The sequence below is a fragment of the Peromyscus maniculatus genome, chromosome 1, assembly GCF_049852395.1.
Source record: "Peromyscus maniculatus bairdii isolate BWxNUB_F1_BW_parent chromosome 1, HU_Pman_BW_mat_3.1, whole genome shotgun sequence".
NCBI lineage: Eukaryota > Metazoa > Chordata > Mammalia > Rodentia > Cricetidae > Peromyscus > Peromyscus maniculatus.
In genome coordinates this window covers 199,538,026-199,560,550 of record NC_134852.1, presented here as the reverse complement: position 1 = coordinate 199,560,550, position 22,525 = coordinate 199,538,026, and the positions used below count along the sequence as shown (strand labels likewise).

Below are 22,525 nucleotides of genomic sequence, written 5' to 3'. Positions count from 1 at the left end.
GCTGATGAGATTCAGGTTCTGGAAGAGTCAGGATCTGAACCAGTTTGCTGAAGATGTCAGCAGCAGGATGAGACAGTTAGCACAGAGAGCAGGCTGGCTCTAGGCTCGGCTTGAGCCCCAGCTCTCCTTGGAGCAAGGGATTTAGAGTTCTCTAAGAGTTAGCCAGCCCTGACAAACACTGGTGGCCTGAGTCGCTGTATAGTTGGTCAATACCACAAGGGGGCAGTGTGGACCAACAGCCTGTGCCTTGCCCGACTGGTTTTGTAGATTCTTTTGAGCCCAGAGCTGCAGAAAGCAGGGGTTGAAAGCCATACCACAGACTTTAGTTTGTGGGACTCTTTTAATGGAGGTTGCAGTGACAGATTAATAACAGCTCCACCTTGTGTGGTGAGTGTCAGGGTGACACATTTGGAGGACCTAATGCTGAGGAGTTGAAGTGTATTGCCCAATTTTTAAATCTATTTATATATGTTCTAATTTTTGAGATGGATCTCACTGTGGAGCACTTATTGGCCTACAACTTGCTATGTTGACTAGATGGCATTGAACTCACAGAGATATCTGCCTGCTTATGCCTCTTGAGTGCTGGGATGACAGATATGAGATACATGCCCCACTTTCTTTTTAAGATCTTGATGTGTGTGTGTGTGTGTGTGTGTGTGTGTGTGTGTGTGTGTGTGTTTATGCCTGTGAGTGTGAGCATACCCTGCCATGGTGCACATGTAGAGATCAGAAATAACTTTGGATGTTGGTCCTTGCTTCCCATCGTGTTTGAAATGGGGTCTCTTATTCCTTGGTGCATATACCAGGCTAGGTGGCCACGAGCTTCTGGGAATTCTCTGCTTCCCATTGTGCTGTAGGAATGCTAGAATTACAGATGCACACTACACATTTGGCTTTACAGTAGGTTCTGAGGATCCAAATCCAGGTTATTAGGCTTGTGCGGCAAACACTTTACCCACATAGCCCTCTCCCCATCCTGGAAGATGTCTTTTTAAACAAACAAACAAACAAACAAACAAACCACTAGTGAACTTATTTATTTTATGCTCCTTTCTTTAATATCTCTTTATTTCAATAGCCAAGTATTGAGGCTATTGAGGCAGGCCTTATTATTCTCATTTAACAAATAATTTTACCACTTGGTTTCTAATTATTCCACACTTCCACCCAGTGACTCTGATATGACCTGTGTTTAGCTGGCTACTGGTTAACTCACTGTAAAGTACAACAGAACGGAAGGACCGTGGGCCTTGGTGTTGGCTGATATGGAGATTGTATAGGTCAGTACTTGACCAGTTGAGTCCACTAGGCCCAGGGGTGACTGTGCATCATCGTCACCTTAGCCCTCTGTAAAGGCCCGTCCCAGATCAATGAATGGCAGGCAGGTTGCCATCCAGGGCTCCTCAGAGAAATGCTCACCTCTACCCTTTTTCTGCAGGAGCAGCCAAGCAGATCATGGAGCTGGGAGCTCTGCAGTTGGCTCCAGCCTCTGGGACAGGGGGCAAGGGGACAGATGGGAGGGCAGGGCCTGGGCACCCTGCCAGGGCTGTGCCTTTAGTTAATATTTATCCTTCTCCTTCTGCCCGGAGACAGAGGGGAGCTTAACCACAGACTGAAGAAAACCCCAGGGCCTCAGAAAAGCCGGTTCCTGTGAGGGATGACTCAGGCAGTGCCCCCCAACCTGGCTTCTGTGCAGGTCTTTTGTGTGGTTGTTAGAGACCACATTATTTATCTGCTGAGCAGGATTGTCTCCTAGGAGTCCAGGAGGGCCCGGGTGGGTAATAAATGCAGAACCTTGTTGCAGTCTGATTTCTGAACAAAATGACTTTCCCTGGGGAGACCCCGTGGGTCTCATCTGGGTGTGGCAATACCACTCTAGTTTGGCTTTCTAAAACCTGTTTCTTTAGTATTTTCATTCCCAAAGGAAGCTTGTAAATTGAGCTCCAGATTCCTTAGCACAATCTAGAGCTGATCAGAATTTCTGCCAACTCATGGTTCTTCCTCTCGTCATGTGCCCTGTCGCCCAGGCTTCTCCGTGTGGCCTGGGAGCCACCTTCTTCAGAGTCACTAAGGACATGATTTCTGGAGCCCAGACAAACTGAATTTAAATGTAGCTCCTCAGCCCCAGACCACAGCTGCTGGTGGGCCCTGAGAATCTGCATTTGGACAGCTATACCGATTCTCCTGAAGACTGCAGTGTACGGACTGTTTGCTCAAGCAAGATCACAGCTTTCCTGACTCATGAGCAGCCACACCCCAGTGGACTGCCTTCCTTGGGCCTTTTCTTCATCCTTCTGAGGACACGACCTACCAGACGTTATTTTCACCCATGACGTGATTCCTGAGAACCATTTATTTCAGATTCTTTGTTGTTATTTTTTTTAAAGCAGGGTCCAGGTGTAGCTCGCTGCATACCCCGCTGTGGCCTCGCCCTCTCACTAATCCTCCTGCTTTAGCTGCTTCATGTTGAGATTGATGTGGAGCTGCCATACCCGGGTCACTTCAGAATTCTCCACCTTCTAACTGTAACGATGTGATTACCACCTCAGTCAGGCATGCCTTGGACCTTGTCATGACGCTGTAGCTCAAAAATGCCAGCCTACTGGTTTCTGGCCAGAACTTCCTGCCATTAGCTGCTTACTTCCCCAATACCCAGGCCACCCTGGTCCTGGCATGCCTGTCTGCATCTCTTTTTGAAAATGAATGGCCGGAGCTCCAGTGGCGCAGTGGGTTACGTGCGGTACTTCTACGAAAATGGCTTTGGGCTTGGAGATGGCTCAGTTGGTAAAGTGCTTGCACCTGATCTGAGTTCAATCCCCAGAACCTGCTTAAAATTTTGGGTCATGATGGTGTGCCCTTGTAGTCCCAGCATGGAAGAGGCAGAGACGGGAAGATCTCTGGGGCTTTTCAGTCTAACTGATGAGCGCCTGAAAGGACCAAGCAGATGCCGTAATAGGCTGTCAGTCTTCTCTCAGTGATCAGGCCTCAATTTCAGTTTCCTGAGACTTAAGCAAGCAGTCTCTGGGAGGGCTATGACATAGTCCTTGCAGTAGCTCCCTTTCTGCACGTACTCTGACTGCTCAAGGTTCAGCCAGTTGTTTACTGTCTGGGACCCCTCACCAACTTAGAGTTATGTGCATGAGTCAATGTGAATGTGCGAGGCCAGCCAGCCTTCATGGCAGCTCAAGGACAGAGCCTGGGACTTGTCCAGGCCTGCCCCAAAATGATAACTGTAACCCCCAACCAGTAAATTCAAAGGTCACACACCCTCACCCAATCATATGACGCAAAGGCTTGTACCACCCTGCTCTCGGTTTTTCCTTTAAAAATCCCTCACCCTGAGAGCTCAGGGCCGTCCTCCTCCACCCACTGTGTTGGATGTTGGACTTGGACCAAGCCCGAGCTTGCTTGTTATCAATAAACCCCTGTGTGTTTTGCATCGGATATCGGCTCTGTGGTGGTCTTACTCAGGGGTCTCATGATGTGACCACAGCACTCCCAGCCAAGGAAGACTCTGTCTCAAAGGAGGCAGATGGCATTCCTGTGGGTGACACCTGAGGTTGCTTTCCAGCATGCACATATATGTGCATATACATGTGCATGCACCTTCATACAGAAACATGCATACACATGCATGCATACATTTTTCCTTTTTTCTTCCATGTCTTCCTTCTATCTGAACACATATGCTCACTTGGGTACCTTGGTCCTCTGCATCACCACCATCACTGTGGTCCTCTGCATCACCACCATCACTGTGGTCCTCTGCATCACCATCACTGTGGTCCTGTGCATCACCATCACTGTGGTCCTGTGCACCATTGTCTTCCTTTCTTCTTCTTCTTCTTCTTCTTCTTCTTCTTCTTCTTCTTCTTCTTCTTCTTCTTCTTCTTCTTCTTCTTCTTTTCTTTTTCTTTTTTTTTTCCTTTTGGTTTTTCGAGACAGGGTTTCTCTGTGTAGCATTGGTGCCTGTCCTGGAACTCACTCTGTAACCCAGGCTGGCCTTGAACTCACAGAGATCCACCTGCCTCTGCCTTCGAGTGCTGGGATTAAAGGCATGCGCCACCACCGCCCGGCTCTCCCTTTCTTCTTCCTGGCCTTTTCCTGACTGTCTATAAACACAATCAAGGTTCTCTCATCCCAACAAGGTATCTTCTGCAGCCGTAAGCCAATCTTGGAGGCTCCTCTCACAGCATAGTTGATCAAAACAGAGAGCTCTGTTTGCTGCTGACTCTTCTCGACCCTGTCCTTTTCCCACCAGTTCAGCGAGTCCTCAGGCAGTTTTGAGCTGCCTGACATGGGTGCTGGGATCCGAACTCACATCCTCTGGAAGCAGCAGGTTTTCTTGACTGCTGAGCCATTTCTCCAACACTTAAATTACATTTTAAATTAGTTACTAGATATTACGTTTCCATCCGACTTTTTCATACTTCTTTCAGTATGAAAAGCTCCTAACCCCCTCCTTGCTTGAGCCTTCTCACCCTCTCTTACTGTCCTCCTTCTTTTAACCCATCCTTCCTCTCCAAGCCTTTCTGCTTTTCTCACTTCTATGGCTATGAAACACACACAAAACTAGAAATTCGAAGCTAGGATCTACATATGAGGAGCACATGTGGCATTTGTCTTTCTGGGCTTGGGTTACCTCAGTTGGTATAAAATTTTCCAATTTCATTCATTTGCCTAAAAATGTCATAATTTCATTTTTCTTTACAGCTCAATAAAACCCCATGTGTATATGTAGCACGTTTTCACTATCTGTTCATCAGTTTATGGATTGCATTCTAGCTCTTGAGAATAGAGCAGCAGTGAACACGGATGAGCAGGTGTCTCTGTGGTAGGATACGGAGTCCTTTGGGTATTGGCCATGAGCAGTCCCACTGTTCCTCAGCTTGTGGTCTGGCTGGAAGGAAGCTGCTGTCTCTCCTGTGGTGTTATCAGGGATGCTTCTTGATTCGGAAGGATTGCTTGGTAGAGATGCATTCCTTCCTGGTCCTCAGTCACAGCCTTCCCTTTACCAACACACACACACACACACACACACACACACACACACACACACACACACACACACACTACTGCTCCAGAGAGCAGCAGACCCGATCTTGGGATTCAGGTTTTCCTTCAGTATCTTCTTTAAACTGGGCAGCACTGACTCAGACCAGGCAGGTGTGACTCTGGCCGGACAGGGCATCTGTGGGATGCCACAGAAAGAAAAGCATCCCTAGGGCTGTTTGGGTAGAAGGTCCCATTGCCTGACCCAGAGGACTTAAGGGAAATGGGTCTTCTTTATTGTTTGTTGTTTTGTTTTGTTTTGTTTTGTTTTGTTTTGTTTTGTTTTGAGACAGGGTCTCACATAGCCCACACTGGCCTCAGTCTCACTATATAACTGAAGCTGGTCTTGAGTTCCTGATCCTCCTGATGCTACCTCCCAAGTGCTAGGATTATAGTCACGTGTTACCATGCCCAGCCCAGGAAGTGGGCCTTTTGATGGTAGAGGTTGACAGCCTTGCTGAAGTACCATCTGGTGGTAGAACTGTTGAACTCTGATGCCACAGGGAAGTCCTCAGAAGAGTGAAGTCATCTCAAGAGGGCTGGCAGGAAGAGAAGGGGGAGAGGAAGTATAGAACTTTGAAGAGTCTTTGCTATAACATGCAGCATCATCCAGAAGCTATTGCTGCTTGTTCTGCATTGGGAACAGGAATGAACACAAGAGAAAGAGAACACTCCTTTCTCCCTTGTACACAAGTTCTCAGGCCACCCTGTCTCGAGCCTTCCAATCTCACTTGAGTCAGTCACCTTGGCCAGGACCTTCAGTTCCCAGAGGAGCAGGACTTTTTCCCCTGAGATGTCTGTGAAAGAGACAGTCCCTCACCCCGAAACTGTAGGACTTGTCCACAAGGACCAGGAGAGCTTTGGATTGCACTGGAGAGCTATCTTCTTCAGAAGTTACACTTCCCCATCTTCAAGAGAGACCTCCGAGGGTGCCAGGGTAGAAAGAAAAGTCTCCAGGGGAGATTGCGTCCTTCACCTCCGAGGGTGGTGGTGAGCACCCACTAAAACAGAGACTTTCTGGCCACGCTGCAGAGTGACCCTGGCCACCAACCTTCAGCCATCTCTGTGCCTGTACAACTCACCAAAGATCTTGAGACTGAAAAAAAAAAAAAAACGAAGTGACGAGTTGCTGGTCCCTAGGCCCTGTACAGAACTCCAGAAGATGGCTAGGAGTCAACAGGTAGAGAAAGAATTCATCGGCCAGGACACAGCAGAGAAGTTGACTTGGTACAAACAAGAGTGCAGCAGGCAAGGGCAGAGACAGAAGAGAAACCTGCTTTAGTCGGCTCTTTATGGTGGGGTTTACTGTGTGCTTGAATGCATGTGTCTGTGTCTGTCTGTCTGTCTCTGTCTCTCTTTGTTTCTGTCTCTTTCTGTGTGTGTGTGTCTGTGTCTGTGTCTGTCTGTCTGTCTCTGTCTCTCTTTGTTTCTGTCTCTTTCTGTGTGTTTCTGTGTGTGTGTGTGTGTGTGTGTGTGTGTGTGTGTGTGTGTGCGCACGCATGTGTGTTATGAGGGATTGAACCTAGAACCTGAGGCATGTTAGGGAAGCATTCTACCGCCGAACTACATACCCTCTCTATTGCAGCCTTTACTCTGGTGAATTTTCAGCAGTTTCTCAAGTGAACAGAGTTGTGTAATGAGGCTCCCACCAGTGCCTGAGGCATAGCCACCAGTTTCGTTAGGATGGACACTAAGTGAACTTCTGGCCCAGTGTGCTTGCTCCCAGGTTTGGGTCATGCCACACACTTTGTGCCAAAAGAAATTGTCTTACCAGGTTACTTTCACCTTGTTCATGCGTGTCTTTATGTAACACAGAAAATATTCTTTCCCAACAGAAGTGCATGCCTGTTATCTTAGCACTCCAGAGGTGGAGGCAGGAGGATCAATAGTTTAAGGTCATTCTTAGTAATATTTCAAGGTTGAAGTCAGCCTATGCTATATGAAATTGTGCCTCAAAACAAAACAAAAACAAACCTACCAAACCAAAAAAAACCCACAAAAACAACAAAAAACCTACCATAAAAAAACAAAACTTCCTCCCAAAATACTAATGTGTAAGGTATGTAGTTGGTTTGGTGATGGAGTATGATTGTTCTTAGCATGTGCAGGGCCTAAGGTTCCATTCTCCACCACACAAACATCAGAGAGCCTCACTGACACAGTTCAAAGACTGTAGTTTACTTGAGTGAGGCCCAGCATAGGTGTGTCTTAAAAGCTGCCCCGGGGATTCCAGTGCTCAGTCAGAACTCAAAACCACTGATCTAAGGTTTCTTCCTGATCTGAGACAGGAGAAATTCTAGCTGCCAGGATTCCCAGGAGGCTGGGGAGTGGAATGTCTCCAGACAGTCTGGTATCACCTGCTGTTGGCTCAGCTGGAAGCATTGCTGATCAGGTTCACTGAGCTGGAGTTCCAAGAGGATGTGTGAATGTTTAAATCTAGCAGCTGACTTCAACGAGGAGAGACCCGGGGAACCCTGTCTCTGGGGAAGAGAAAAACCTGTCCCCTCCCTCCTCTGCTGTTCTGAGCTTTGAGTCCAGATGTCCTGGAGTTCCAGTCAGGTCGAAGGAAAGGGTCTGTAAAGCAAGCAAACAAACAGAAAAAGGGCCAGTGAGGGCAACTGAGTCAGGGCACTTGCTGCCAGGTCAGATAGTCTGATTCCTGGGACCCACATGGTGGAAGAAGGAAAGAACTGACTCCTGAAAGTTGATCCCGTCTGTATGCACACCATGGCACACCCTCTCCAGATAGATAGATAGATAGATAGATAGATAGATAGATAGATAGATAGATAGATAGATAGATAGATAGATAGGATTAGATAGATAATTAGATGGATTGATATAATTAGATAGACAGGTAGATAGATAGGTAGATAGGCAGACAGACAGACAGACATAATGAGAAGAAAACAAATACATGAATAGAATTAAGTCTCTAAATTGTTAAGAATCTTACCAAAAATTAGAGTGTGACAGCAGCAGGATCAGTAGGCATGTAAGCATGGGGAATAGCTTAGCAACCCGGGACTCCCTTGGTTGAGCTGTGTATACACTCTAACAATGGCCATTCTAGAAAAAAAAAAAATGGGATGATTTCTCTCTCAAACTATGGGAGTGAAGGGGCTGATCTGGCCTAGACTGGTTTCGGCTGCATGCTCAGTAAAGCAAACCTTCCTCTGAATGAACCTTTAGTTATGACCTCTATTTACCATCTTACACCTATGCATAATTGGATGGACATATTAATAAGATCAGATGCATCTTGGGAAGGAATCTGTAGCCCAGGCCTGTCAATCAAAACAGACCCACTCTGATTATCCTCCTTAGCAACAACCCCCCTTTCCCTTAAACCCCGTAAAAGGAAGACCCCAAACAACTACTAGAGCCCTTAAGCACTGTTTTTTAAGATTTTAATTAATGACTATTGTTATTGGGTGTGTTGTGATAGGTACGGGCTGGGATGCATGGAGTAGAGGTCGGAGGACAACTTTGACGTGTCCAACAGGACAGCTGGAGTCAGTTCTCTCCTTTGACCTCGATGTGGGTTCAGGAGTTCAAACTCAGGCAGCAGGATTTACTTACGAGCAGCTGTATCTTCTGAGTCACCTCAGTGGCCCAGCCTGAGCTTTTACTCACACCATCACTCTTGACAGCGTGACTGGTCTGTGTTACTGCTCTGCATTTCAGTGACGTTGCCTTGCCACTTTGCAACAATGTGGATCTTTATGTGAATTTCTTGACTATGATACCAAGAGCCTGGACACCTCCAGGCTGGACACTGACCGCCAGTAATAGACTCAAAATTCTGCACAGCAGGTTGCTGACAATCACTCTTGGACTTGGAGTCAAGGTTCTAAAAATGGATCTATCATCTTTTGTAGAGCAGTGGTTCTCACCCTTCCTATGCTGCGACCCTTTAACACAGTTCCTCATGCTATGGTGACCCCAACCATAAAGTTATTTTGGGTTGCTACTTCACAACTGTAATTTTGCTACTGTTATGAATCTTAATGTAAATATTTTTGGAGATAGAGGTTTGCCGAAGGGGTTGCAGCCCACAGGTTGAGAAGCACTGCTATAGGAAAAATTAAAATGCCTTTCAGTCTCATGGGGTCACAACTGTAGCACGAATCTTAAAAGGTCTTTTTAATAAAACAAACCCGGTGCCAGGTATTGGGGTGAAATGCTGGAAGATCAGAGAAGGAGAACAAGCCACAGCCACCTCACCTCACCAGTTCCTCAGCTGATCCTGTTTCCTCAGACTGGAAGCCTCTGAGTCCTCATACAAATGGATTTCAGCTAAACTGCTGCTAAAAGCCTAAAAGCTTAACCAGGCTCTAGTTCCTGGTCCTCATGCCTTATATACCTTTCTGCTTCCCGCCATCACTTCCTGGGAGTAAAAGCGTGGGTCACCATGCCTGGCTGTTTCCAGTGTGGCTTTGAACTCACAGGATGGATCACAGAATGCTAGGATTAAAGGTGTGTGTGCCACCATTTTCTGGCCTCTGTGTCTATCTAGCGGCTGTTCTGTTCTCTGACCCCAGATGAGTTTATTAAGGTGCACAATATATTGGGGAATACAATATCACCACATTCCACCTCTGAATAATATATCTCTCACTCTCTGGGAGGCAGATCTCTGTGAGTTTGAGGCCATCCTAGTCTACAGAGAGAGCTTCAGGCCAGCCAAGACTACATAGTAAGATCCTGTCTTAAAAACTAACAAACACAAACAACAAAATTCCGTATAAATGTTTCTGGCCCAATGTGGCAGGGTCCTGTGCTGCTGTTCCCTTGGGGGGAGGGGGTCAAGTAGGTGCAGAGTCAACAACACACACTCTTGAGAGAATGTTGAAACAAGAAGCTCAGTTTATTCAGGAAGAGGTAAACCTTATATACCCTCCACCCCACCCTGGGGGGAGGTCTGATGAATATACATCTGCTGGCATGACATGGCTGCCTCTCGTTGGTCCAGGTCATCTCCAGCTCATGTCTCAGCTGCTGTTGCTGAGGCCCTTAGGCAGACCTAGGTTGGCTCTCAGAAAGTATCTTTTTACTAGTTTAGTCTGGCTGGCTCTCAAGCCTGTTAGGGATGGATGAGTCATCCCACAGCCCAAGAAATCCCATGTCAATTAACCACTCATCACTTTGGAGTGTCAGAAATAACCTCGGGGTAGTGGGAGCCACAGCAGTGACAGTAGGTTTAACCACGAAAGAACAGGATGCTGAGAATTGGGCTTTGCTACCCCCAGGTTCATGTAGGAAGAAAGGAGCTGTTGTTGATGATGATTGGCTAGAGCTGTGTGAGATCTGAGTTCAGTCTCCACTCATCACCACCACTCAGACACACAAATAAATAAAAACAACCCACCAGGCACAGTGATGTGCACCTGCAGGCCCAGCTGCTTGGGAGGCTGAGACGATTGGAGTCCAAGAGTTCACGATTAGCTTAAGCAACATAACAAAGACTCCATCTCAAACAAACAATAATTTGTTTTTATTTGTTATTTCCATTTTAATGATGAAAACACTAAGACATGAGAACATTAAGAAACTTGCCCAAGGTCAAAGCTAGTTAGCAACAGAGCAAGGAATTGAAGCCAAGAGGGGTTAGCTTTGGAATCCATGCTCTTAATCCCCATATCAGTATGCCTGGTTAAAAAGCAACTTGGGCTTGCTGGCATGCAATGATCTATTTTTATCCTTTGATACCGCAGACAGAAAGTGCCCGTGGAACACTTCTGAGCAAGCTGCCTGACCCCTGCTGAGCTGCTGTCCGTGATCCGCTAGTGAGGTGTTTCCACAACACTCCCGGGAAGTCAGAGCAGATAGACATCCCTTTGGCAGAGTCATAAAAACCAACAGCAGCAAAGACAATCAACTTTGTATAAGGTTAATAGGTCCTTAGAATGTGGAACCTGAGAAGTTATAGTTTGGGCTAGTAGTTTCCAAAAAAATTTTTTTTTATTACAGTAGACATTTATTTAGGGTAAGACAGCTGCAGAGCAAATCATTCTTAAATTGTGATTCAGGTTGAAGCAACTTTATAAACACAAGACCAGGCACATCCACAGATCTCAGCTACAGGATCACTTCTGCATCCATTGGTCTCTTGCTTTTCTTTCCTGAACAACATCTTCAGATATAGTTCATAGGGCTTATCTCCTCATATCTCGCCTACTGTTCCTTAGGCAAGAGCTGATGCCTTGTGGTCAGGTCCAGGGTCTCTTAATGTGAACTATTCTGTCATTATAAAGGTTCTGAGGAAGCCTTCTTATGGCTTCTTTCACATCTTCAGTCTCGTATGTCATGTGACCTCACATTAACTCCAGGTTGTTGATTTCTGCAGCATTATAACATTTCTAATACCATCCAGCCACTGGCTTGACCTGAGCAAAAAACCTTTTTTTTTTTTTTAGATTTATTTTTATTTTTATTTGAATGTGTGTCTCTGTGTGTGCATGCCACATGTGCACAGGTGTGCAGAGGCCAGAAGAGGACGTCAGATCCCCTGATGCTGGAGTTAATGCAGTTATAGACCATCCGACTTGGGTGCTGGGAACCAAACTTGCATCCTCTACAAGAGCAGCAAACATTCTTCATTGCTGAGCTCTCCCTCGAGCTCCAGCAAAAGACAAAATTGAAAACAACCAAGCCTTCTTTTTTCAAACACAGCCTCAAGTGTAGTTAATTATATACATATATATATACATATGTAACATGTATGTGCACATATGTATACACAGATTAGCTCAGTCAGTTTCATCTGCTGCCTACTTCTCCTTTGCCAGGCTTTTGTTTCTTGACATTAGATCTCAGTAGTCCAGGCTGGACTCAAACTCCTGATCTTCATGCATTCCCCCCTCCCCTGAGTGCTGGAATTACAGGTCTGCACTGCCATGCCCCTCCTCCCTGTAACTGTGACACAGTCCCAAGTCCTAGGAATTGACTTATTTCACTTCCCATATCTGTTAAAACAGCACTTAACCTGTCCTCTTAACATAAATTCCCTTTAGCTGGCTAATATCTGAACTAAAGAATTAATTGGAAAGAACTATTTTGGGCTCAGTGAAAGTAAAAGTAATAAACTCACTTATTAGACCTGGAGAGATGGCTCAGCTGTTAAGAGCACATACTGCTTTTACAGAGGACCTAGGTTTGGTTCCCAGCACCCATATCAAGTGACTAACAATGGCTTGTAACTTTAGCTCTCGAGGAACCAATTCTTGTGGCCTCTTTGGATACCTGCATATACTTCACTCAGATACATACACATATACACATAATTAAAAATAAAATAAGTCTTAAAAAAACCCTCAACTACTGGCCACTAATTTGAAACCATATTTACTTTCTGAAAATTTTTATTTGATATGTATGTGTGTGTGCCTGAGTGTATGTATGTGTAGCTAGAGTTTTCCTGCCTGGCCCACAGTCAGGACAAATCTTTATCACCTGCCAGTCCCACAGCCGCTCAGACCCGACCAAGTAAACACAGAGACTTATATTGTTTACAAACTGTATGGCCATGGCAGGCTTCTTGCTAACTGTTCTTATATCTTAAATTAATCCATTCCTATAAATCTATACCTTGCCACATGGCTTGTGGCTTACCGGTGTCTTTACATGTTTCTTGTCATGGCGGTGGCTGGCAGTGACTCTTCTGCCTTCCTGTTCTTTCTTTTCTCCTCTCTGTTAGTCCCGCCTATACTTCCTGCCTGGCCACTGGCCAATCTGTGTTTTATTTATTGACCAATCAGAGCAATTTGACATACAGACCATCCCACAGCATGTATGTGCACCATGTATGTTCAGGAGGCTGTGAGGGTCAGAAGAGGGCATTGGATTCCCTGGAAGTGAAGTTACAGGCAGCTGTAAGTCACCATGAAGGTGCTGGGAACCGAACCTAGGGCTTCTGCATGAGCAGTAAGCACTCTTAACCTCTGAGCTGCCAATCCAGCATAAAGATTGATTTACCGTAGGCCTGGGAGTCAAGCAAGACATCTAGTTAGGAGACAGAAGGCACATGAGGAAGGAAAGTCCTTCTCCCTCCTGGTTCTGATTCCCGTCTCACTGGCTGACATCCAGGAACTTCACACAGAAGTGAGCAGACCACTTCCATTTGGGAAACACCACCAATGAGGTGACTAAAAATGACTGACCACATGGAGGGCAGAGGGGCTCATGAGCCCCCACCCTAGGTGAGGAGCGACTGAGAGTTGATGGCCGCAGGGAGGAGAGAGCTGGGAGTGTGGCCCCCACTCATGAGTGTCTAGGCAGCACAAGTCGGGCTCAGTGGTTATCTGAAAAAGCAGGAGATGAAGACGGGGGGGTTGGGAGGCTGGGTAGTCGATCTGGGATGGGTAGGGAGAGAAGATGGTCAAAATACGTAGTATACATGTGTGAAGTTCTCCAAGAATAATAAAAACGTCCTGTTTTAAAAATGACAGGACTACAGCTCAGTCTTGCTGTGCAAGCATGAAGACTCAGGTTCAACCCCAGCATCCACATAAAAGTCAGGGGTGATGGTGTGTGTCTGTCACACACCCCGGGCGGGGGGGCAGGCAGGAGCATCTCTGGAGTGTGCTGGCCAGTTAGTCAAGCCAACTGATGAGCTCCAGGCTCAATGAATCTGTTTCAACAAGTAAAGTGGACAGTGACTGAGGAGGACACTAGACATTGATCTCTGGTTTCCATGCATGAGCACACATGTGCACATGCATGTACACACACACACACACACACACACACACACACACACACACACACACACACACACACACTGGCTAATGATTAGGCCTTAAGCACAGCCTCCTGTGACCTATGTATGTCACAAAGAGCCATGTGACCAGTGTTTTCTCTGCCAGCACACCCTTCCCCAGCTTCAGGCCTGCACAGTGTATCTAACAAAGTTCCCCTCTTCAAGGACGGCATCCTGGAGATAAGAAAAAGCACACATTTCGCCAACTCTCTAAACTCAGTTGCTGACTAAGTAGCTTCAACCCCCATCACACACTCAATAGCTACTGCTGTGCACTTCAGGAGCTATTAACTTCTCCTCACGCCTCCACTTCACTCTCAGTGTGTCTTGTCTTCCTGTGTAGTGACTTCCCCAACCTGGGTCCACTCTGACTCACTCTGGATTTCTTTTTTTGTGGCAATATGTCAAGAACTGAGCTGTACCTTTATAGAGGCCTGGGGTCTCTGAGGGTGGCCCCTCAAGCTGCCCAGAGGCATCAGCAAATTCTAGTCCTTGCCTGCTGATGATGATAGAGGTGGCTTTTGGCGTGCGTGCGTGCGTGCGTGTGTTTTGTTTGTTTCTTGAGACAGGGTGTCAATGTACAGAACAGGCTGGCTTTGAGCTTACTGTGTAAGCTCTTGTTCAGGTTAGCCTTGAAGATGAAGTGATCCCTCTGCCTCAGTGCCCGCCCATCCTCTTGAGTGCAGGGTTACGGGAGTGCACTCCTTGACTACATAGGAGTCTTGTTACAGCGGGAGAGCTGTGGGTATGCACTGGAGACTGCATCCTGTTCATGCTAAGTGCTGGGGACTGGCATCTGCCACGTGTAAAAAGAAAAGTGAAGGAGCTGGTTAAGAGACAGGTGCCCTGAAGGTGGTAACAGGGATTTATGACCCCTGGTCCCGCAGCCATTGTTGGTTGCTTTGGATCTGTTCTGTACTTTTTGCAATAAATATTCAGGAGATTGTTGTTCAAAATGTCCCCTTGAGCTATCAAACAAAGAAGCCCACAGAGTCAGCTGTTGCCTGGGCAGCGGCAGGCAGCCTAGAATAGTGCAGATTGGCTGCTACCATGGCAACATTGATTTCAGTCACAAGCAGCCATTAGGTGTATAGTTAATGTCAGAGAACACATGGATAGACCACCTGCCTCGGAATCACCTGGGAATTTGTTTAAATCTTCTGGGATTTTTTTTTTAAACATAGAATCTCATCTAGCCCGGGCTATCCTTGAGCTCCAGATTTACTCCAGGCTGGCCTTGAACTCCTGATCGCCACTGTGATTTAAACTTTGAATTCCTAGGACTCAGGCCAGAGATTTTTTAACTGGCAGAACTGGCACAGAGCCTAGAATCTACCTTTGAGAAAACTTCTGGGGCCTGAGGCTGTGGCTCAGTCAGTCAGGTGCTTGCTGTGTCTCCAGTGCTCACGTCAAAAGCCTGGCACAGTGGTTTCCTCTTGTACCCCTGGTGCTGGAGTAGTGAAGACCGGTGGACCCTGGGCTCACTGGCCATTCAATCTAGCTGAATCAGGGAGCCCCAGGTCCCGGTGAAGGACCTCAGATGTTAATTGCTGGTCTCCACACGGCCCGTCTGTTACACACACACACACACACACACACACACACACACACACACACACACACACACACACACAGACATGCACAGGAACTCGCTAGGTCCCAGGTGTGGTGGCCCATGCCTATAATTCTAGAAGTCAGAAAAACTTCAGCTAACTATAGTTTGTTTGAGAGCACCAGGACACATGAGACCCTGACGCAAACTAGGAAAACAGTGTTACCCAGGTAAGCATATGAGAGTGAGACCTGCTAAAGGAGGTGGACTGTCTTTGTCACAGATCCGTGTCTCACTGATTTGAACTAGAGCCACCTTCCTCCTTACAGAGGCCTGGTATTTGTTATTTGTTTGTTTTGGGATGGGGTGCCACATACCCATCAGTCTTAGGAGAGGTGAAACTTGGGCCTTACCGGCAATGTTGATGACTTCTCATCCACCCCAGTGGCTGCCATTCCTCAGTGTGTGGTGTAAGCCTTTTTTAACCGGGTTTCCTGTTATGTATGGTAAAATTTCCTAACATCTGTGGTCACGAGTTTGCCTTGTACTCTCTGGTTTATATGTAAAAATGTAAAACAGAGATACCCCCACAATAGACTACTAGCAATGGTCGAGAGACAGCCTGAACTGACCTACTCTGGTGTTAGGATGGCCAAACACCCTAATAGTCGTGCTAGAAACCCCATCCTAGGACTGAGGGAACCGGATGCAGAGATCCACGGCTAGGCCCCAGGTGGAGCTCCAGGAGTCCAATTGGCGAGAAAGAGGAGGGTTTGTATGAGCGAGAATTGTTGAGAGCAAGATTGGAAAAAGCACAGGGACAAATAGCCAAATGAATGGAAACACATGAACTATGAACCAATAGCTGAGGAGCCCCCAACTGGATCAGGCCCTCTGAATAAGTGAGACAGTTGATTAGCTTGATCTGTTTGGGAGGCATCCAGGCAGTGGGACTGGGTCCTGTACTCAGTGCATGAGTTGGCTGTTTGAAACCTGGGGCTTATACAGGGACACTTGGCTCAGCCTGGCAGGAGGGGACTGGACCTCCCTGGACTGAATCTACCAGGTTGAACTCAATCCTCAGGGGAGTCTTGGCCCTGGAGGAGATGAGAATGGGGAGTGGTCTGGGGGGAAGGGGGGGCCGGGAAGCGGGGAGAGCAAGGGAATCTGTGGCCGATATGTAAAATTAAATTAAATTATAAAATAATTTTTAAAAAGATAAAAAAATGCAAAACAGTTAAAAGCAAAGAGAAGGCTTGTGGGCTGAGAGACTGGATGGTGGGTGGGATAAAGCCTGTTTACAGGAGAGCTGTGAGGAGCGAGCTCCCCCCACCCCAGATTGTCACACCTTTCACTTTCCACAAATGTCTGTGTCCAGAAAACAAATTCATTAAATCTTTTATTTGCATTTCTTGTCTCCAAAATAATTATGTTTGTATAGCTTCCTGGTAGCCAGCCAGAAATTTGTTTACTGTTGTTGAAGTGAAATGGCTTGTTGGGAAATGAAATCATTGAGGAAACGCTTTCACTGACTAATAATAGAAAGCCTAAAATTACCCGTATTTGTCATCAAATTGGCTTCCAAATACATGGGTACATGCTCTCTACTTCTAGCATGTCTCAGGCTCTTGTTCCAATATGGGTGCCAAACAGGCGATCAAGCACGGAGCCTGTGCAGGCCGAAGTCTGCAGGAGGCCTGCTGGTTCCGACGTCACAGTGGGAAGTCCAGCCATCTGGCACTTACTGTTCTAGCTTTGCTCCTGTCTGGGTCTTGATTGGTTGTTTTCTCCACCAAATAAAGAATTAGAAGACAGGGCTGAAGAAATGGCTCAGCAGGTATGAGCACTTGCTGCTCTTCCAAAGGTCCCAGGTTAAAGGACCCGGGTTTGGTCCCCAACACCTACACAGCCTCCAGTTCTGGGCCATTCAATGCTCTCTTCTGGCCTCCAAGGGCACCAGGCAGTGTTTTTAGTGGCATGGGATGGGTTCCCTTCCCTAATTTTGGGTTAGTCAGCTTAAACAAAGAAAGGAGATTTGAAAGGCCCACAGCTTCAGGTAAATATGTGTTTATAGTTGGATAAGACAGAACCCCTTCCCTAATTTTGGGTTGGTCAACTTAGAGAAAGAAAGGGGGGCTGATACATTTACAGCTTTGAGTCAACATGTTTAGTTCTAGCCTTGAACATACCTGACCAGTCTGAAATGGTCAGCAGGAAACCCAGCTCTGCTGGAGGAGGAAAAAGTCTGCCAGGCCAATGAATCAGGTCATGATGGTGAGGAAGAAGCCAGAAACTTGCTATCTTAGTTATCCCTCTATGGCCTCTTTTCCTGTCTGTCAGGGGTCTGTTTAGCTCCTAGCCCCTCAGTATGATTTCTGTCACTGTGGTAAAACATTCTGACTGAAAGCAACTTGGAGGAATGTGTTTATTTCAGCTTACAGGTTACAGTCCACCACTGAGGGAAATCATGGCAGGAACTCAAGCAGGAGCCATGGAGGAAGGCTGCTTGCTAGATCCTCATAGGCTCGTGCTTAGCCAGTTTTCTTATACGGTCCAGGACCACCTTCCCAGGAAATGGTGCCACCCACAACAGGCTGGGCCCTCCCACATCAGTTAACAATCAAGACAACTCCCCACAGACATGCCCACAGGTCAGTCTGATCCAGGCAATCCCTTAATTGAGGGCCACTCCCTTTTTTGTTGTTTTGAAACAAGGTCTTTCTACATAACCCTGGCTGTCCTGGAACTCATTGTATAGACCAGGATGGCCTCAAACTCACAGAGATCCTCCTGCTTCTGCCTCCCAAGTGCTGGGATTAAAGTTGTGCACCACCATGCCCAGCTGAGACTCCCTTTTTATACAACACTAGGATATACCAAGTTGACAATTCAAACTAACATAGGGCACTTATTTAGTGGGTATTAAGTGGGTATTAAGAAGGTCAGAAGGTTGGTGATCTGTCAGTTATTACTAAAAACTTGTACTATTCTTGCATTCAGATTTCTGAGGAAGAGAGCTCATGTCTTCATAAGCAGGAATATAATAATGAAAGCTGGGCAGAGGAGGCAGTGTAGCAGTTAAGAGTGCTCACTGCTCTTCCAGAGGACTTGAGTTCAGTTTCCAGTGCCCACACCAGGCAGCTCACAATTGCTTATAACTTCAGCTCCAGGGAATATGACGCCCTCTTCTGGCTTCCTTAGGCACATGCACTCACATTCACATACTCATACATAGAGATGCAGACATATGCATAATTAAAAAAAAAATAAAACAAATCTTGATCCTGGCAGTGGTGGCTCACGCCTTTAATCCCAGCACTCGGGAGGCAGAGCCAGGTGGATCTCTGTGAGTTAAAGGCCAGCTTGGGCTACAGAGTGAGTTCCAGGACAGGCACCAAAACTACCCAGAGAAACCCTGTCTCGAAAAAACAAAACAAAATCTTAAAAAAAAAGGAAGATATGGTTTGCTTCCTTTTTCCCAGCCCCTAATAACTCAATGAAATGTAGAACATTCATCTAGTAATGTAGTTCAGTGTGTTTGCCTGAACAAGACCCCAGAGTCAATACCTAGAAACACACACACACACACACACACACACACACACACACACACACATACACACACACACACACACTCTATGTTGGGATTAAAGATTTGTGCCACCATGCCCAGCTGACTCCCTTTTTATTTGACACTTGGTTATGCCATGTTGAAATTAAAACTGACTTAGGATATTTATTTAAAAGGGAGGAAGGATAGAAAGGATATGTGTGTATACATACATATATGCACGTTAATTTTTTTAGATTTATTTACCTTATGTAAATGTTTTGCCTGCACACACACACACACACACACACACACACACACACACACACACACACATATATTCACAAAGTGTATGTGTGCATATAAAATCAATAGGCATTAAAATATTCTCATAAGGTCAGTATACATTTAGTTATTAATCAATTGATTTAAAATGTATGTACACATTCAGGAGGTAGAGAAAGATGAGAAGTTTAAGGTGCTTCTCAGCTATATAGTGAGTTTGAAGACAGGTATATGTGAGATATTGCCTCAAAAATAAAATATTCGAGACTGAAGAGATGGCTTAGTGGTTAAGAGCACCTGTTGCTCTTGTAGAGGACCCAGATTTTAGTTCCAGGACCCACATTTCCAGGACTCACAACCATCTCTAACCCCAGTTCCAGGAGATACAACAGGCACACATGTGGCGTGCATCATGCAACGCAGGCAAAACATTTATACACATAAGATAAATTTTAATGTGCATATATACACACACACATACACATATACATACATATACATATATATGTAGTCTCTAATATGTCAGACCCTAGGTTAAGAGCTGTGTATCTCTTAGTTGGTAAGATAAAATGGAAATTCTCCCTGTTTGAATTAGAGCATATTAAAGGGAAGGTACTAAAGTCATGTAAATACTTCCTTTGTTGTTCCTGTGGCAAGTTAAGGGAGAGAAAGGAAGTACATCTGACATGGGGAAAAAAGTAAGGGTAGGAGGGCCCTGTGCCTCATGCTGATAATTCCAGTACTCCAGAGGCCAAGGCAGGAGGATTGCTGTGAGATTGAGGCTAATCTAGGCTACCTAGTGAGTTCCAGGTCATCTGAGGCTGTAAAGCAAGACCCTGTCTCAGGAAACAAAACAAAACAAAAAAAGGAAGTGGGGAGTTCTGCTTGATTGGATAAGGTGTTAGGATGGGAGCCAGAAAGTGGAACTCTTCATAGAGAAAACATTGCAGGAACCTCGGGACAGGGTGCTGTGGGTGAACATGGATGAGATACATTCTGTACATTCTATAGTGTATTTGATTCCTTCTTCGAAAGTTAATTCTTTTTGGTTTTGTGTTTTGAAACTGAATCTCTTATAGCTCAGGCTAGCCTTGAATTCAATATGTAGATAAAGATGTCCTTGATAGCATGTAGGTACATGCTTCAGATTTAAACTTAGAGACTTAAAAGAGACTCTCAGGAACAGGATACAGGGAGAGTAGAATCCATGTTTTGACAGTAGCTAAACATGTGATTTTATGGTGTATGTGGTTATGTTGCTTCAAAGATATAAGTAACAACTGCATTTCAAAAATTAAATAAAGTCTGGGCCATCGAAATGGCTCAGCTTGTAAAGGTGCTTACCACCAAGCCTGATGACCTAAGTTCAGGCCCTCTTGGGGGCACATGTGTCCCCACAAACATAAATACAAAATAAATATTTAATCACTTAAATATTAGGCAACATTTAAAAATTAAGTAAAAACACATGAGATGCTTTATTTACTTTAGCCTTTTGTCTTGTTTTTTGAGACAGCATTTTACTGTGAACTCTCAACATAGCACAAGCTGGCCTCAAACTTACAGCAGGATCTCTGCCTTTGTCTCCCAAGTTCCAGGATTATAGGTGAATGCCACCACCTCTATCTATCTGTCTGTCTGTCTGTCTGTCTGTCTGTCTGTCTGTCTGTCTGTCTGTCTATCTATCTATCTATCTATCTATCTATCTATCTATCTACTTATCTACCTATCTATCTATCTATCTATCTATCTATCTATCTATCTATCTATCTATCTATCTATCTATCTATCATCTATCTACCTACCTACCTACCTCCCTCCCTATCTATCTATCTATCTATCTATCTATCTATCTATCTATCTATCTATCTAGTTTTTCGAGACAGGGTTTCTCTGTGTAGTTTTGGTGTCTGTCCTGGATCTCACTCTGTAGACCAGGCTGGCCTGAACTCACAGATCTGCCTGGCTCTGCCTCTTGAGTACTGGAATTAAAGGCATGTGCCACCACCGCCCAGCTTTTTTCTTTTAACGTTGAAGAATTTTCTCAGGGACTGGAGATGTTAATCAGTTGGTAGAGTGCTTGCCTTGCATCCGCAATGCCTGGTCTCCATCTTCATTACCTACATAAACTAGTCGTGGTGTCACATGCCTATAATCCCAGCACTGGCGATGGAGGCAGGATGATCATCCTTGACTGCATAGGTAAATAGTTCAGGGCCAGCCGGGATTCGTGAAATTTGTTTTAAAAAGATGTGTTTTTATTCTATATTTATGAGTGTTCACTTGCCTGTATACCTGTGTACCATATATGTGCCTGGTGATCTTGGAGCCCAGAAGATGTTGTCAGGTCCCCTGGAACTGGCGATACAATGGTGAGCAGCCATGTGGCTTCTGGGAATCAAACCTGGGTCCTCTGGAAGTATGGCATGCACTCTTAATCACTTAGCCATTTCTCCAGCATAAGGTCCTGTCTCAGAACAAAACAACAAAAATTTTCCCTGTAAATGAAATTGTAGTTTTATAAGGTGTATTGCGTTGATTTATCAGTGAGACAGGAGCCCCGACCCAGCTAAACTCAGGGTCTCAGCATTCGTGCCCCGAGTGTTCCTCATTCATTTGTTGGTCAGATGTTGCTGTTTGAGGTGTCCTTATGAAACAGCCATCATCCCTGTGGGCAGCTTGGATTTTATTGTTTGTACTGAAGGTTCTGATTCACAACCTGTCTGATGATATCAAGACATTCTGCAGCAAGGTGTGGGTGGAAGGTCTTGGAAAGTTCTGGAGTAAAGACTTCTCTCCTTCCTCATGTCCCCTAACTTTTCTTGTCATTTTATCCTGCCTCAGTGTAACATTTGACCTTTTGTGTCTGTGTCTTTTTCCCTTTTTGTGATGTTTTTAGGTCCATATAAGGCCTATCAAAACTTAATCTTTTTTTTTTTTTGTTTTGTTTTTCTGAGATGATATAACTGTATATCACACGCTGGCCTTGAACCTACAATCTCCTCAGCTTCCCAAATGTTGTAATTATAAGCTTGTGCCAGCATACCCAGCTCAATTTTTTTTTAAATTTTTATTTTCTTCAGACAGCATCTCATATATGCCTCGAGTATACTGTCTAGCTAAGGATGCTTGACCCTCTGCTCCCATCTCCCAGGTACCAGGTTTATAGGTGTGTGCCACCACACTCAATTTATCATCCAGTTTGTAGCAGGTATCCAAGTTTGAAAAGTTGTATGTCTATACCATTTTTCAATCCATTCCTATGTTAATGGACACTTGACTATCTGGAAATGGGATTATTAGATCATAGGTAATTCTATGT

At 45.4% G+C, this 22,525-nt stretch overlaps 1 protein-coding gene and 1 pseudogene across 2 annotated transcripts in view; one reads left to right on the top strand and one right to left on the bottom strand.

Annotated features, from left to right (window-relative positions):
• Nucleotides 1–22,525, top strand: part of Nt5c2 (5'-nucleotidase, cytosolic II) — a 129,959-nt gene that overhangs the window by 28,025 nt on the left and 79,409 nt on the right. The gene's annotated exons all lie outside the window — the stretch shown is intronic.
• Nucleotides 11,032–11,501, bottom strand: LOC143271172 (cytochrome b-c1 complex subunit 7 pseudogene; annotated as a pseudogene).